Source organism: Papio anubis, chromosome 7 (assembly GCF_008728515.1).
Source record: "Papio anubis isolate 15944 chromosome 7, Panubis1.0, whole genome shotgun sequence".
In the NCBI taxonomy this organism is placed as follows: Eukaryota; Metazoa; Chordata; class Mammalia; order Primates; family Cercopithecidae; genus Papio; species Papio anubis.
Window position 1 is genome coordinate 116,414,812 of NC_044982.1, and position 17,587 is coordinate 116,432,398.

At 40.8% G+C, this 17,587-nt stretch overlaps 1 protein-coding gene across 3 annotated transcripts in view; it reads right to left on the reverse strand.

Annotated features, from left to right (window-relative positions):
- Positions 1-17,275, reverse strand: part of BBS4 (Bardet-Biedl syndrome 4) — a 54,851-nt gene extending 37,576 nt beyond the window's left edge. For 2 of the 3 annotated variants that reach the window (XM_031668516.1, XM_031668517.1), the window contains exons 1-2: positions 17,240-17,275; positions 13,746-13,796 (exon numbers count right to left, since the gene is read on the reverse strand). The gene's annotated coding sequence lies outside the window, so the exon portion shown is untranslated. Of the gene's footprint in view, positions 1-13,745; positions 14,574-17,239 lie in introns of those variants that run through there. The other variant, XM_031668515.1, reaches the window with a different exon arrangement.
- Between the last annotated feature and the right edge of the window lie 312 nt (positions 17,276-17,587).

Here is a 17,587-nt window from a genome sequence, read left to right on the forward strand (position 1 = left end):
GCACGCATCTGTAGTCCCAGCTACTCAGGTGGCTGAGGCAGGAGAATTGATTGAAACTGGGAGAAGGAGGTTACAGTGAGCCGAGGTCACACTGCACTCCAGCCTGGTGACAGAGCGAGACTCCATTTCAAAAAAAAAAAAAAAAAAAATCACATCTGATGACGAGACTACCAAAAATATTTTAAATAGTTAAACACAATCTTCAGAAATGGCTCAAACGAGAACATTATGCTGTTGCCCAGAAATGAGGAGTCAACGATGGAAACAATCTAGTTGAGTCATTGAAAATGGCTCATGATACAGAAACTATAAAATGAGTTACCTGCCCAGTGAAATCAGAAGTTTAAAATATGGTCAAATTCATTAAGAAATTACTCTTCTGTGGTAACAAGGAGTAGAAAGATCCAAATTAACCTCAGAATAGTGAAGATCTCAAGGAAGGAAGAGGGAAGAACAGAATTATGAAAAGATAGAAAGGAGACTTCAATCTTTAATGCTTATTTCTCAAAAAAAAAAAAAAAGCTTTAAAGTAAACATGACTAAATGTTTCTTATTAAGTCTAGCCAGTGAGTACATGTGTGTTTATATTATTTTTTGTTAACTTTAATATGTTGGAGACAGTCCTTGATTTTTAAAAATGGAAAAGAGGCCTGACATGGTGGCTCATGCCTATAATCCCAGCACTTTGGGAGACCGATGAGGGGTAGATCATTTGAGTCCAGGAGTTTGAGGTCAGCCTGGGCAACATGGTAAAACCCCATCTCTACAAAAAAATACAAAAATTATCAGGGTGTGGTGGCGCATGCCTGTCATCCCAGCTACTAGGGAGGCTGAGGCACCAGAGTCACGTGAACCTGGGGGGTGGAGGTTGCAGTGAGCTGAGATCATGACACTGTACTCCAGCCTGGGCCACGGAGCAACGTTCTGTCTCCAAAGAAAAAAAAAAAAAAAAGAAAAGGCCGGGCGCGGTGGCTCACGCCTGTAATCCCAGCACTTTGGGAGGCCGAGACGGGCGGATCATGAGGTCAGGAGATCCAGACCATCCTGGCTAACACGGTGAAATCCCGTCTCTACTGAAAATACGAAAATTAACCGGGCGCGGTGGCGGGTGCCTGTAGTCCCAGCTACATGGGAGGCTGAGGCAGGAGAATGGCGTGAACCCGGGAGGCGGAGCTTGCAGTGAGTGGAGATCGCGCCACTGCACTCCTGGGCGAGAGAGAGAGACTCCGTCTAAAAAAAAAAAAGGAGGCCAAGGCGGGTGGATCACGAGGTCAGCAGATCGAGACCATACTGGCTAACATGGTGAAACCCCGTCTCTACTAAAAATACAAAAAAATTTAGCCCGGCGTGGTGGCAGGCGCCTGTAGTCCCAGCTATTCGGGAGGCTGAGGCAGGAGAATGGTGTGAACCCGGGAGAGGGAGCTTGCAGTGAGCTGAGTTGCGCCACTGCACTCCAGTCTGGGCAACAGAGTGAGACTCCGTCTCAAACTAAACTAAACTAAACTAAACTAAACTAAACTAAAATAAAATAAACATAGGGAAGAGCATGGGGAAGAGAAGAAAATGACTGTAACCCATTTCTTCATGTTCTGGAACCTAAGGAGAAACAACCTAAAGAAAAATCAAAAAACTTCTACGTCCATAATATGACAGGCAGGGAAAAAAAGCTTACTGTGACTCAGAGTTAATGTTGACTGAACACAAAAATTAAAAGGTATAACCAGGCACGTTGGCTCACAACTGTAATCCCAGCACTTTGGGAGGCTGAGGCAGGAGGGTCAGTTGAGCCCAGAAATTTGATACCAGCCTGGGCTATATAATATAGCAGGACCCCCATTTCAATAAAAAATTTAAATTAAAAAAAAATAAAAAAGAAGTAATGCTGCTCATTGCTATCCAAGAATAGGGATTATCAATGGAATTTGTAAGAAGAAATTATAACACAAAGTATGGATATGACCTTACATGCCAGGAACAAGAAAAAAAGTAAAATTTTAAGCAACTGACTCTTCACTTTCTGACTACACACATTCTCTTAGTAGAACCGTCCTTCTAGTCATCAGGGCCTATTTGAAATTCTAAGACTTTTGTTTCCTTTCTTCTCTTCCCCTAGGCCTCACCAATAACCAGACCTCGGCCATTCACATTCTACTTAACCACTTCCAGAATCAAATTTACTTTGAAAAAGCCACACGAGTCACCAAGCTTAAAGACGTGTGAGTGTGTTAAGTGCATAAAGCATACTGTCATAAACAGTTCTAGGGTCCAGGCGCGGTGACTCACGCCTGTAATCCTAGCGTTTTGGGAGGTCCAGGAAGGTGGATCATGAGGTCAGGAAATCGAGACAATCCTGGCTAACACAATGAAACCAAGTCTCTACTAAAAATACAAAAAATTAGCCAGGCGTGGTGGCATGCACCTATAATCCCAGCTACTCGACAGGCTAAGGCAGGAGAATCGCTTGAACCCAGGAGGCGGGGGTTGCAGTGAGCCGAGATCATGCCACTGCACTCCAACCTGGGCGACAGAGCAAGACTCCTTCTCAAAAATAAGTAAATAAATAAATATTCTGGGACAAGTGGTTTATGAGTAATCTTGGACCAAGTCTCAACTGCATGACCTAGTCCTCTGTCACCTACCTACTAAAGGGAAAGAGTAAAAGAGAATGAGGCACTGAACCCTTTTGAGTTTATACTAAGTATTGCAAACCTTAGATACTTAGTATAATATCACTTAGTAGTCTAAAAGAAAATTTATAAAATAATTTTTAAGTCTTAGCTGTTATTAAAATTTCACAATAAAAGACAAGTCAGGGCTAGCCACAGTGGCTCATGCCTGTAACTCCAGCACTTTGGGAGGCCCGGGTAGACGGATCACTTGAGTCCAGGAGTTCGAGGCCAGCCTGGACAAACCCCATTTCTACAAAAAATACAAAAAAATTAGCCAGGAGTAGTGGCACAACCTTGTATTCCCAGCTACTCGGGAGGCCGAGTTGGGAGGATTGCTTGAGCCTAGAAGGCAGAGGTTGCAATGAACCATGATCGTGCACTTGCACTCCAACCTGGGTGACAGAGTGAGACCCAGTCTCAAAAAAACAAACCAAAAAAAAGGACAAGCCACATTTTGTGTTTCCTGAATGAAAGCTGGAGAAAAAAGTGTTCAATTTGGAAGGCAGCTCAAGAGCCCAAAGGCTCATTAAATGGAACTCTAGGGATTAGAAAAAGGAAAATCCACCAAATCCAGTGCTGAAGGTCATTTCACGCTCCTGGAGATGTAGCTGTCCAAAAGCTAAAAGAATTTTAGTTCCATCAAAGATTTTAGAGAACATTTCAGTGTACATAACTCTCCTATTACCAAATGTATGACCTGGGAAATTTATAGTTTCCTCATCTGTAAAACCAAGATGCATTCATTCAACCAATATTCACTAGGTACCTACCACATTCCAGGCACTGTTCTAGGCACTGGGAATACAGCAGTGAACAAAACTGACTCCCTGATTTCATGGAGCTTATAATTGAGAGAAGGGGCTGCTACCACACAGGATAGATAATAAAGTATGTTATACTTATGAGTGATATTTTTCTATAAAGAAACATAAAGGAGGAAAGAGAAACAGTGCCGGGTGGGCGGGTTTTACTTTTAAATAGAAGGGTCAGGAAATAAAATACTGATCTTATAGAGTTGTGAGGATCGAATTATCTAATATATAAAGAAGTTCAAATACTGCCTGGTACATAGTAAGCCTTAAAGAAATGTTACCTATTATTGTTGCTGGGTTTTTTGCGTGTTTTTTTGTTTTTTTTGTGTTTTTTTTTTTTAGATGCAGTTCTGTCATAAAGGTCAGAGTGCAGGGGCGTGATCTTAGCTCACTGCAATCCCCACCTCCCAGATTCAAATGATTCTTATGATTCAGCCTACTGAGTAGCTGGGATTACAGGCACACACCACAGTACTCAGCTAATTTTTGTATTTTTTATAGAAATGGGGTTTTCCCATGTTGGCCAGCCTGGTCTTGAACTCCTGACCTCAAGTGATCCACCTGCCTCAGTCTCCCAAAGTGCTGGGATTACAGGTGTGGGCCACTGTGCTGGGCCTGTTGCTGTTATTTTTATTACCATTATTATCTACTTATTGTCAAAGATGAAGGAATTCTGGATACCTCAGAAATTCCTAGAGTCTATGAATCCTGAATTTACAATTAGAATTTTACCTGCAAATGTATAAGTTGAATTTCTGGTATTCCAAATCATTGCTCACTCCAACTCCCCCTAAAAATGGGAATACTGGTTCTTATATGCTTTCGCAGGTATTATAAGAACTACTAGTTGAAAGATCCTCCAAAAAATATAAGTATGTAAATGCAGAGCAGAATCTCCCCTATTTTGCAATAAAGCAGAGTGATCATCTCCAATGCTACATTTCAGGAGCCTATGTTACCACAAGGTCAGGTAACAGCTGACAGGTGCCAGCTGATGAGATGAAGACAAGGTAATGGCTTTTAGTGAGTTATAAAAAAGACCTCATTCATATCCCAGCTCCCACACTACCCCTCCACCATCACCAAGACAGTGGGGGCAGAAGGCTGGCAACCTAGCAACAAGTGGCAATCTTGCCACTTCTCTTGCCCCATTCTACTCTTTTGTAACATCTCTTCCCCTTCTTTCTCCCTTTAAGGATGCACCTGACATATTTTAAACAATTCCAGAAGTGAATAAACATGACACCTCAAGAATTCTCCCCTGTAATTTGCCCTAGGTGCTGAATTCTCTTTGAAGAATTTCAAATTCTGCTTAGGCTCAAAAATCAAACCTTTACGTGACACTTTGATTAACGCTAGGGGTAGTATGCTAGCTATATAAGTGCTAAGCAGAAAACTATTATGGTTCAGACTTTTACTTGAAAAATTTACTAAATAACTAAGGCTTTTGTAAATACATTGTAAGTAAAGCCTTCTTTAAAGAATAATACTCATCAAAGAAAGGATTTCTTCCAGGACTAGCAGACATGTAGCACATAAAAGTTTTCACATGTAGAATTTCAATCTCGATTCAATACCAGCCTTCTATGGGACCTAGGGCAAGTTATTTCACTTCTCTGGGCCTCCATTTATCCCCGCTATAATTTTCACCCAAAAATCCAAAGAATCTGAAAATGGTCATTCAATAAATGTTCATTTCCTCATGCCAAACAGGAATTATAACACTTTTCTACCTCAATAGGATATCTGGGGCATCAAAAGAGAGAACAAATCTTGAAAAGAATATAAATGTAAGACATTTTCATTACTATCATTTTGAACCCTGTATCAGTCAGAGCCTAAGAAAAAAACACTTGAGGACTTGAAACACAAGGACTTTAATGCAGAGAACAGGCAATGGAAGAAATGAGAGGCCCAACAGGGAATGGTGAGACAAATCAGAAGTCTGCATGAGCAAAAAGCCACTACTACTCTGAGGCCTGAAGGCCAGGGAGGGAAGCCCTGGCTTCTCCTTCCTCTTGCCTTCTAATCTCCTGCCAGTTCCTCCACTTGCTAATCCAGCCAGAAACTGCTGACACAGAAGCCTACGAAGAAAAGGAGCCTGCAAGAGTCAGTTCCTCACTATACCAAAAAGAGAAGAGAAGGCAAGGAATGCATCTGAGGGCAAACAGGACCAGGATCAAGAGGAACATCTACCCTGTTCAGGGACATAAATGATTAAGGAAGAGGAAGAGACTGGGCTGAATCAGTATTGACTCAACAGTATATGCTAGAAGCTGGCCTTTAAGTTTTAAATTTTATTGCTGCTATCCAGTTTGTTTGCTTCTCATTAGCTTAACAGGAAATGAGGAAGAAAAAAAAGTCATATAAGAGATTAGCTAATTCTGGTTTTATGTTATAACTTAGATTATTTAAAATTATTTTACTTCCTCAAAACTTAACAATTATTTCCTTGTTAAGGGGGTGTGTGTGCGTATATGTATCTCAAAGTGTTTTCTCTCCTATTATTCCAATGAATATTCATATAAGGCCAGTGAGTTATGCAATTCAGAGAATAGTCCCACATTACAAAAGAGGAAATTAAGGCCCTAAAGGTTAAGTAAATTGTCCACATTCAATAAGTAGTTAAGGGAAGAGGCAGGACTATAACCCAGGTCTCCAAGGTTACCCATTAAACTACACCAAGTTTCTGCCCAATCATAAAGGATTTTCTAATATTAAAATGTAAATGTTTGGGCTGTCAATTAGACATAACTGAGCAACACAACATTAATGATTTTAAAGCGGCCAGACGCGGTGGCTCATGCCTGTCATCCCAGCACTTTGGGAGGCCTAGGTGGGCAGATCACGAGGTCAGGAGATCGAGACCATCCCTAGCAACCAGCAGATGAAAACCCCGTCTCTACTAAAATACAAAAAAAAAAAAAAAAAAAAAATTAAGCTGGGCCTGGCGTACACACCTTAGTCCCAGCTGCCTGGGAGGCTGAGATAGGTGGATTGCTTGAATCCAGGAGGCAGACGTTGAGATGAGCGGAGATGTGCCACTGGGCTCCAGCCTGGTGACAGAGCAAGACTCCATCTCAGAAAAATAACAATGATTTAAAAATGATTTTAAGCTTTTTCTATTTTTTTTAAAAGCAGTGCTTCAATTTTTTTTTTTTTTTTTTTTTTTGAGAGGGAGTCTCGCTGTGACGCCCAGGCTGGACTGCTGTGGCCCAATCTCGGCTCACTGCAAGCTCCGCCTCCCGGGTTCAGGCCATTTCGTGACTCAGCCTCCTGAGTAGCTGGACTACAGGCGCCCGCCACCACGCCCAGCTAATTTTTTGTATTTTTAGTGGAGACGGGGTTTCACTGTTAGCCAGGATGGTCCCGATCTCCTGACCTCATGATCCACCCGCCTCGGCCTCCCAAAGTGCTGGGATTACAGGCGTGAGCCACCGCGCACGGCCAGTAGTACTTTCAATATACCAAAGTAGGAAGACTTTCAAATGATTTTTAAAAATAACTAGTTGGTCGGCGGGGCGCGGTGGCTCACGCTTGTAATCCTGGCACTTTGGGAGGCCAAGGTGGGCGGATCACGAGGTCAGGAGATCGAGACCATCCTGGCTAACACGGAGAAACCCCATCTCTACTAAAAATACAAAAAAAAAAAATTAGCTGGTCGTGGTGGCAGGGGCCTGTAGTCCCAGCTATACTTGGGAGGCTGAGGCAGGAAAATGGCGTGAACCCAGGAGGCGGAGCTTGCAGTGAGCCCAGATCGCGCCACAGCACTCCAGCCTGGGCGACAGAGCGAGACTCCGCCTCAAAAAAATAAAAATTTTAAAAAAAATTAAAATAAAATAAAACTAGTTGGTTTTCTTAAAAATACATACTTACAGGAAAACAAAATTCAAAGGGCACATAGGATACTAAAGATCCACTCCATTCCTATCCCTCACCAGAGGGGAAGAATTTCTTGAGTATTTTCAAGTACTTATGCAAGATACTACAAGTGTGTGTGTGTGTTCCTGCATTAATCTTTATTTTACACATGGGGATTATATTAACCACATTTCAAAAACTGCTTGCTAATATTTACTGAGCCCTAAATATATCCTTGGTGACCCTGAAAATCCTACTCCTAAGTATGTATGTGTACACGACTCTTCATGGTGGCATTATTCATAATACATCAAAATAAAAATATCTCAAATGTTCATCAAGTATAAAATGAATAGACTTAGGTAGAGCCCCATAATGGAATATAAACAAGGAAGAAAACAACCAACCACTACCACATGCAACAACATACATGAATCTCACAAACGTAATTCTGAACAAAGAAGCCAGACATTAAAAGTACATACTGCATGATTCCATTTACATTAAATTCAAAAGCAGGCAAAACTGATCTAGAAGACAGAAGCTAAATACAAGTTACTACCTTTGGGAGGGGTGGTTAATGACTGGTAGGGAATAAGGAGGCAGCCTGGAGGGCACTGATAATATTCTATACCTTAATCTAGATGGCGATTACATGCGTATGTTTACTTTGTAAAAATTCACTGCACAGTACAATTATGATTTATGTATGTACTTTTCTGCATATGTATTTCAATAGAAAGGTATCCAAAATTACTGATTGAGCCAAATTAGACATTTTCTAAAACCAAAAAATTAGTTTCTGCGATATTAATGCAGAAGAGGGAGGGGACACACAACTCAGCCTGGGGTAAGGATCAAGATTTCCCAGACAAGACACAGAAGGCATTCATCACAAAAGAAAAATAATAGTAAATCGGCCTTCATCAAAATTAAAACTTCTGATCATCGAAGACACCTTAACAAAATGAAGGTAGGCTGGGGGGAAATATTGACCACACATATAACAGACAAAGGACTTACATTCAGCATATATAAAGAAGTCTCACAAATCAATAAGGAAAAAAGAATTTTAAAAATAGGCAAAAAACTTGAGCAGGCACTACACAAAAGATATGACCAATAAGTATATGAAAAGGTGTTCAACATCACTAGTCATTAGGGTAATGCAAATTAATATCACAATAAAACACAATACAAACCACCAGCAAGTCTAATATGAAAAAGACTGATAGTAACAAACGTTGGCAAGAAAGTAGGCAAATAGAATCCTCACACGTTGCTGGTGGTAGGATAAACTGTACAACCACTTTGAAAAATACTGTGGCAATTTATTAACTTAAAACGAACAGTTCACATATGACCCAGCAATTCCACTCCCTAGGCACTTATTCAAGTGAAAACACATGCCACATACACATACAAAAAAAGACCAGTAAATAAATGTTCAGGCCGGGCTCGGTGGCCATGCCTGTAATCCCAGCACTTTGGGAGGCCGAGGCAGGCGGATCATGAGGTCAGGAATTCGAGATCAGCCTGGCCAATATGGTGAAACCCTGTCTCTACGAAAAATACAAAAATTAGCTGGGCATGGTGGCACACGCCTGTAGTCGCAGCTACTCAGGAGGTTGAAGCTGAAGAATCGATTGAACCCGGGAGACGGAGGTTGCAGTGAGCTAAGATTGCACCACTGCACTCCAGCCTGGGCAACAGCAAGACTCCATCAATCAATCAATCAATCAATCAATCAATAAATACTCATAGGAACTTTCGCAATACTCAAAAACTAGAAACGCTGCAAATGTTCATTAACAGGAGAATGGACAAACAGTGGTACATGCATGCAACTGAATATTAGACAGCATTTTTAAATAAAAGAACTACTGATACATATAACAACATGGATAAGTCTCCAAAACAACATGTTGTATAAAAGTTGCCAAAAGCTAAATAGTAGATACTGTATGGCTCCTTTGTGTGAAGTTCAAGCACCACTTATAGGACAGTTCAAAATCAATTTATTAGGCAGAAATCAGAATGATGGTTGCATCTGGGGAAGTGAAGCAGAAGACTTACTGGAAAAAGGCATGAGGAAACTTTCTAGGTGATAAAAATGTTTAATTTGATCTCATGATTACAGGAATATAAATATGTACATGAGTATACATATCTGTCAAAATCCAAGTGTGTACTTCAGATTTAAAGATTTACTAGCATTGAAATAGGGAAAAATTAGATATATACTACCTTCCATTTAAATTAGAAGTTAACATTGTTCCTCAAAAATTAAACAGAATTGGGCTAGGCACAGTAGCTCACACCTGTGATCCCAGCACTTTGGGAGGCTGAGGCAAGTGGATCATGAGGTCAGGAGTTCGAGACCAGTATGACCAACACAGTGAGACCCCGTCTCTACTAAAAATACAAAAAATTAGCCAGGTGTGTATGCAGCCTGTAATTAGCCACTCAGGAAGCTGAGGCAAGAGAATCACTTGAACCCAGGAGGCAGAGGTTGCAGTGAGAGAAAAAAAACAATGCCTAGCTCATCAATTTACTCAGCGGAGTGGTACAGCAAAAGCCAGATTACAATAGACAAATAGACTCAGAGGTGAGGATACCAAGACAAGTAAGATAAACTATTCTTTCAAAAGCTAATCAATGAAAGTCACTCACTATCACAGTAGAAATAGTGAGATTTGGTAACTACTTATCAAAGACTCTATGACAGTGGTTTCATGTAGACTTCAGGGTGAATTAGATAACAACTAAATTACCTTGTAACTCTACAATTCTGTATACACAAGGACCAAAATTAGCAAAAGGAAAAGATTAATGAAGTCAAGAGCATGTATAGCATCTACAAAATCACTTATGAGAACCAAATATATACACAGTAATTAGTCTGTAGAATAATTATATACAGTACAGGAAATGACATATTTCTAGAACATCTACAAAGTTCCTACTTTCTACAACCTTTAAATTCGTTAAGAATTACTGACATATAAAGACTCTAAGGAAAACAATCCCAAATGCCCATCAACAGACAGATAAACAAAATGGGATATATACATACACTAGAATATTTTTCAGCCTTAAAAAGGAATGAAATTCTGATACATGCTACAACGTGAATGAACCTTGAAAATGCTGAGTCAAATTAGCCAGACAGAAAAGGGCAAATATTGTATGATTCACTTTTATATGAAAAACCTAGAATAGTCAAATTCATAGATACAGAAAATAGAATGGAGATTACCAGGATCTGGGGAGGCAAGAGGATGTGGAGATTTATTGCTTACTGGGTACAGTGCTTCTCTTTGGAATGATGAAACACTTCTAGAAATGGACAGTGGTGACGGTTACACAACTTTGTAAATGTACTTAATGCCACTGACTTACACACTTAAAAATGGTAAATTTCATGTATATTTTACCATAATAAATTATTCTATTAAAAATTAATCTAAAACCAGATATCAAACTGAGATCAAGCTTCTCACAGAGTGTATCATCTCAGGTTGTTGACAAAACTCATCCTCAGCTATGGCCACCCCAAAATGGGTAGAGTTTTCAATGAAGACTCCTTTAAGGAAGGAAATAGACTTAAGCAGTAAATCAGTTCACTCATCTCAGTGATGGCTAAGATCATCAACTGAAAGCCAGAAGTCACCTAAGGTCACATCATGGGGCAAAAGGAAGGGGACTTCAGTAGCCTCATGTAGGATATTATTTTCTCAGAACCATCAAGTCGTTCTGATCAACAATTTCATTGCCTGTTCTTGAAAAAGTCCTGATATATTTGGACAAAAATACCAACTAGAAATCTGTTTACCCCTTCCACAGTTAGCAGTCATCACCCTCAAAACTAAAGAGTCAAACTAGGATATGGACCTCTCAAGCTGAGGAGGAAAGGGGGAGGGGGAGGGACAACATCCATTCTCAGTCAAAATGCCTCCAGTTGCTACTTGTTCAAATCAAGTCTCTCAGCTTGCTAACCCAACTGCTGTGTGAATTCTTGACACACTTACCAACTTCCTGCCTTCTATTTGCAAGTATTATACTACTCAACCAGAGCAGTAGTTCTCAAGTGGAAACAATTTTGCCCCAGAAGGAATAACTGGCAACATCTGGAGACACTTTTGGTTGTTACAATTAACTGCTACTGTCATCCACTAGGTAGAAGCCAGGGATGTTGTTAACCATCCTACAATATACAGGACAACTCTCCCAACAAAGATTGATCTTGCTCAAAATATCATTCATGCTGAAAAAACCTGAACTAGAGGTTTAAAAAAAGTCTAAGGATTTCACAGTAAAATGTGACAGCTTTTTATTCAAAGTACTACTTTGATTTTTAATTTGTTAATTAAAGTCCATTAATCCTTAAGGATGATATTTCTCCGTTTTTGTAATACTTCCCTATATTGTGCTGGATGCAGTGGCTTATGCCTGTAATCCCAGCACTGAAATGTCAGGTGACCTACTGAGGTCAGGAGCCCACACTCAGCCCGGCCAACAACATGGTGAAACCCCATCTATACTAAAAATTTAAAAATGAGCCAGACATGGTGGTGCACGCTAGGAATCCCAGCTACTTGGGAGGCTGAGACAGTAGAATCGCTTGAACCCAGGAGGTAGAGGTTGCAGTGACGGAGATCTGACCACGGCACTCCAGCCTGGGCGACAAGGGCAAAGCTCCGCTCAAAAAACAAACAAACAAACATTGTATGAGGTTTAAAAAGCCACTGAAAAGCTTTCTATACGAACCCGCATGTGCAATAGCCCATGCCTGTAATTCCAGCAATTCTGTGAGCGAAGATGCACTATCACTTGAAGCCAGGAGTTCAAAACCAGCCTGGGCAACAGAGCCAGGCCCCAGCTGCTCTAAAAATTTCTAAAAAATTAGCTTTCAGGCACAGTGGCATGCACCTATAGACCCAGGTACTAGGGAAGACCGCTGAACTCCAGGAGTTTATACGCAGTGAGCTATAATCACACCACTGTACTCTAGGCTTAAAGTATGGAAACAAGACCTCTCTAAAAAATAATAATGTATGAGTCCATTTATTTGGCATTCTGAGAAAGGCAAAACTAGGAAGAAAGAAACAGATTAATGGCTCCCAGCAATTGAAATGGAAGAAGTGGTTTACTACAAAGTAAAGGTGAATTTTGGGGGAGTAACTAAACTTTTATAACTTGATTATGGTGCCAGTAGTGATTACACGGCTGGTTTCCATTTTATTTCCAAACCGAACTTGTACTAAAAAAAGGGAACTTTTACTCTACGAAAATTATACGTTGATATCATTCAAAGACTGGCCACAACAAAACTAAAACAGCTAAATAAATAACTAAAACTAAAATATTATCAAAGTAGACTTCAAACAAGGAATATTATCAGAAATTGAAGAGGAATACTACATAATGACAAATGCGTCAATTTACCAAGAAATCAGACAATCCTAAATGTATATGCATCCAACAACAGATCTTCAAAATACACAAATCAAAAATTGATAGAATTGAAAGTAGAAACAAATCCACAAGTACATTTGCACACTTCAACACTCTTCTATCACCCTTCCAACCAGTAACTACATCAGCAAGAATATGAATATCTGTAAGCACAGAACACTATCAACCACCCTGACCTAGTTCACGCACATAGAATGCTACTCCAACAAGCAGTCGAGAATGGCTATTCTCCCAAGTGCACGTGGAACATCTACTAACAAGGTTACCGTATTTCTGTGCCATGCAAAACAACCATATAAAGAATGTTCTCTATCCACAGTAAAATTAAACTAGAAACCAATAAAGCAAAAAGATATCTCGAACTTCACAGAGTGGTTTTTCCAGAAGCAGAAAATTAGTACACACTTACTTAATAATCAAACCCCATTTAAATAATTTCCAAGACAAACCAACCTCCTAATATCTAATAACTCTATTAAATAAAAGCTAGATGCGACAGAACATTTAGACTATTACTTCTTTTCCCAAACACCCACGTGAAACCCAGAAGAAAAGAGAATCAACAAGAGAGAGAAACCTGGCCGGGTGCGGTGAAGTGGCTCACACCTGTAATCCCAGCGCTTTGGGAGCCGAGGTGGGTGGATCACCTGAGGTCAGGAGTTCAAGACCAGCCTGGCAAACACGGTGAAACCTCATCTCTACTAAAACACAAAAGTTAGCCAGGTGTGGTGGCGTATGCCTGTAGTCCCAGCTACTCGAGAGGCTGAGGCAGGAGAACTGCTTGAGCCCCAGAGGCAAAGGTTGTAGTGAGTTGAGACTGTGCCACTGCACTCCAGCCTAAGCAGTGACCTGCCCTGGCCAAAAAGATAGAGAGAGAGAGAGAAACCTGCGCAAATATACACCTACAATGAAATTGCATACAGACCTTTTTTCTGCTGGGGTTTTGAGACTCAGTAGATGCAGGAAATTGAGTTCTCTGAAATGAAATAAGTAGTCTATATTGAAGGACCACAATATAAAGCTGCTAACTTAAAGAAGCATCCAAATAACAAGAATAATCAGTAGCTCACCAATTACGCAATTTAATCCATTAAATCCATATTCTGATACAAAGTGTTATTTTGAATATGGTTTAAAAAACAAACGTCAAGTTATACTTTTGGTATCCAAACAATTAACAATGTATTATGCATATTTATATTTACAATGTGCATTTTTAATGTATAATTATAGTATATAGTAAACTGTGCATAAGAAATATACTAAGTTCTTAAACACCTCATATTAGTATTATACTTGACGCCATACTTCTCAGCAGCCAAACCAAAAAAGTGATCATTGTTTGATAAAAGGAAGCTTATGAGGTCATCTACACAGAAACTGTCTAGCACTCAATTCTAAAACGGAGATAGTTATTTTACACTATAACCTCGTAGAAAACCATCAAATTAATTTTTCTTTTATCATCTTCCTATGACATACCACAATATAAGCAAAAATAATGGCTGAAATTTTTCCAGATGTAATGAGAAACACCAATCCTTAGTTTCTGGATACTCAACAAATCCTGACCAGGTTAAATGAAAATAAATACATACTTAGATACATCATAAGGAACAGCACCAGAGACAAGAAGCAGCTCTTAAAAGCAGCCAAACAATAAAATATATCACCAGATTACCAACAAAGGAAGGACAGTTATTTGGGAGGCCGAGGGGAGAGGATCACTTGAGGTCAGGAGTTCAAGACCAGCCTGGCCAACATGGTGAAACCCCATCTCTACCAAACACAAAAAATTAGCCAGGCATGGTGGCACGCCTACAGTCCCAGCCACTCTGGAAGGCTGAGGCAGCCCGCCTGGAACTCTGGGAGGCAGAGGCCGGGCAGTGGTAGAGCCAAGATCATGCTACTGCCCCCAAGTCCAGGACAGAGGAGACCACTCCAAAAATAACAAAGAAAGGCCAGACTGCGCTCCTCGCACCCAAACCCAGCAGCACCCTTGGGGAGGCCCCAGGTGATCACCCGGGAGGTCAGGAGCCTAACACCAGCCTCGGGCCAACATGCAGGAAACCTTACCCTACTAAAAATACAAAAATTATCTGGGTATGGTGGTGGGCACCTGTAATCCCAGCTACTTGGGAGGCCAAGGCAGGAAAATCACTTGAACCCAGGAGACAGAGGCTGCAGTCGGCCAAGATCACGCTACTGCACTCCAGCCTGGGTGATAAGAGCAAATCTCCATTTCAAAAAGAAAAACAGAGGAAAAGAAAACCAAAAAAGACAGACTGACAGTTGGCTCTTCAACAATTAAAAATGGAAGACAATATCACAAGAAGACATCATCATCAGAATTACTCCAGTGTCAGGTACTAAGTAAAATGAATGTTAATTTAGACCAGAGGTCAGCTGAGTATGGCCCACAGGTCAAATCCATCCTGTTTTTTATTTGGTCCACAAGCTAAGAATGATTTTTACATTTTTAAATGGTTGAAAAAATTCAAAAAATATTTTAACACATGAAAATTCTGAGTCAAATTTCAGTGTCTATAAACAAAATTTTGTTGGAACATACCCACACTCATATTTATAGAATGTCTATGGTCGCTTTTGTCCTACAACACCATTGTTGAGTAGTTATCACAGAGACTACATGGCCTACAAAGCCCACGATATTTACTATCTGGCTCTTTACAAAAAAAAGTTTGCCAACACCTGATCTAGATTCTCACATCCATCAAAACTAATTTTCAACAACAAAGGCAAATTTTTAAAACTTCAGAATTTGAGAGTTTTTAGATTCTCACCAAATAAACTTTTAATGAAAATATATTAGGAAAAAGAAAAATAATCCTAGGATGAAGGAGTTGAATGAGCAAAGGAATTAGTAAGATAAGCCAGTATTCTAAGCATCTACTGACTGAATAAAACCAAAAAAAAGCATAATTTGTGGTGTTTAATTAAAATACATTAGGAATTACAAAACTAAACAACAATGGCATACATTTGCAGATGGCAATAGATGGTAGTAAAGCATTTGATAGTCCCTGTGTTAGCAACATTTAAGCTTGGACTTACAGTAAACATCGTATTTTTTAATTCCTTTGGTACTCATTAAAGGAAGGCAAAGTATAACTTCCAAGGAATGAAGAGGAGCAGAAAGGAGGGGGAACAGATGGAAATTCAGTTTTTTTAAAAAAAAAAGCAAGAAAAGAGGTAGAAAAAAATGAAATTCTCTAGTTTAAGACAGATAGATCGGCCGGCTGCGGTCTGCCTGTAATCCCAGCACTTTTGGGAGGCCGAGGCGGTGGATCGGGCGAGGTCAGAGATCGAGACCATCCGGCTAACATGGCGTGAAACCTCGCCTCTACTAAAATTACAAAAACTAGCCGGGCGCGGTGAAGGGCTTCGTAAGTCCCCAGCTACTCGGAGGCTTATGCAGGAGAATGTGGCATGAACCCGGAGGCGGAGCTTGCAGTGAGCCGATCAGCCATCGCACCCAGCCTGGTGACATTGCTGCCGAAAGGTTCCGCCTCAAAAAAAAAAAAAAAAGACAGATAGATCAGGCCAGGTGTGGTGGCTCGCGCCTATAATTCCAGCACTTTGGGAGGCTGAGGCAGGAGGATCACATGAGCCTAGAAATTTGAGACCAGCCTGGGCAAAATAGCGAGACCCTGCCTCTATTAAAAAACTTTAGGAATTAGTCAGTCATAGTGGCACGTGCCCGTAGGGGTCCTAGCTACTCAGGAGGCTGAGGTGGGAGGATCTCTTAAGCCCAGGAGGCCAAGTTGCAGCAAGCCATGATCGAACCACTGCACTCCAGCCTGAGGAACAGGCTCAAAACAAACAGCCAGGTGTGGTGGCTCACGCCTGTAATCCCAGCACTTCGGTATGCCAAGGCAGGCTGTTGAGTTCAGGACTTTAAGACCAGCCTGGGCAACATGGCAAAACTCTGTCTCTACAAAATATACAAAAATTAGCCAAGCCTGGCCTGCACCTGTGGTCCCAGCTACTCGGGAGGCTGAGATGGAAGGATAACTTGAGCCCAGGAGGCGGAGGTTGCAGTGAGCCAAGATCACACCACTGAACTCCAGCCTGGGTGATACAGCAAGACTCTGTCTCAAAAAAACAAAAAACAGGGCAATGTAAATTATCACATTAAGACATAATTTCATATCCACCATAATGACTGATGGTAGAAGCATAAATTGTTACAATCACCATATAGTTTCCTGTAAGTAATACTCTATTACCTAGCAATCTATTTCTAGGTATACCTTAGAGAAACTTAGATATTACATCAGAAGACCTACATAATAATGCTCAGGGCTAGGACGAAAGTGAGGCATGTGAGGTACCCAGGGTACAAACCTTGAGGGGGTACTTACTCCATAAAATGTGAACCCTAAGCACCTCACTTACCTTTCCTTAGTCCTGGCCCTATTTTTAACAGCTTGTTTTTTTTGTTTTTTTTTTTTTTTTTCCCTCGAGACCTGTCTCGCTTCCGCTGTTGAAGTGCAGCAGCATCTATTCAGGCTCACTGCAACCTCCTCGCCTCCCTGATTCGGGGCAATTCTCCTGCCTCAGCCTCCCGAGTAGCAGGGACTACAGACGACACCACCATATCCAGTTAATTCTTGTATCTTTAGTAGACACGGGGTTTCACCAAGTTGGCCAGGATGGTCTCCATCTCTTGACCTCGTGATCCACTGCCTCGGCCTCCCAAAGTGCTGAGATTACAGGTGTGAGCCACCGCACCCAGCAGCAGCA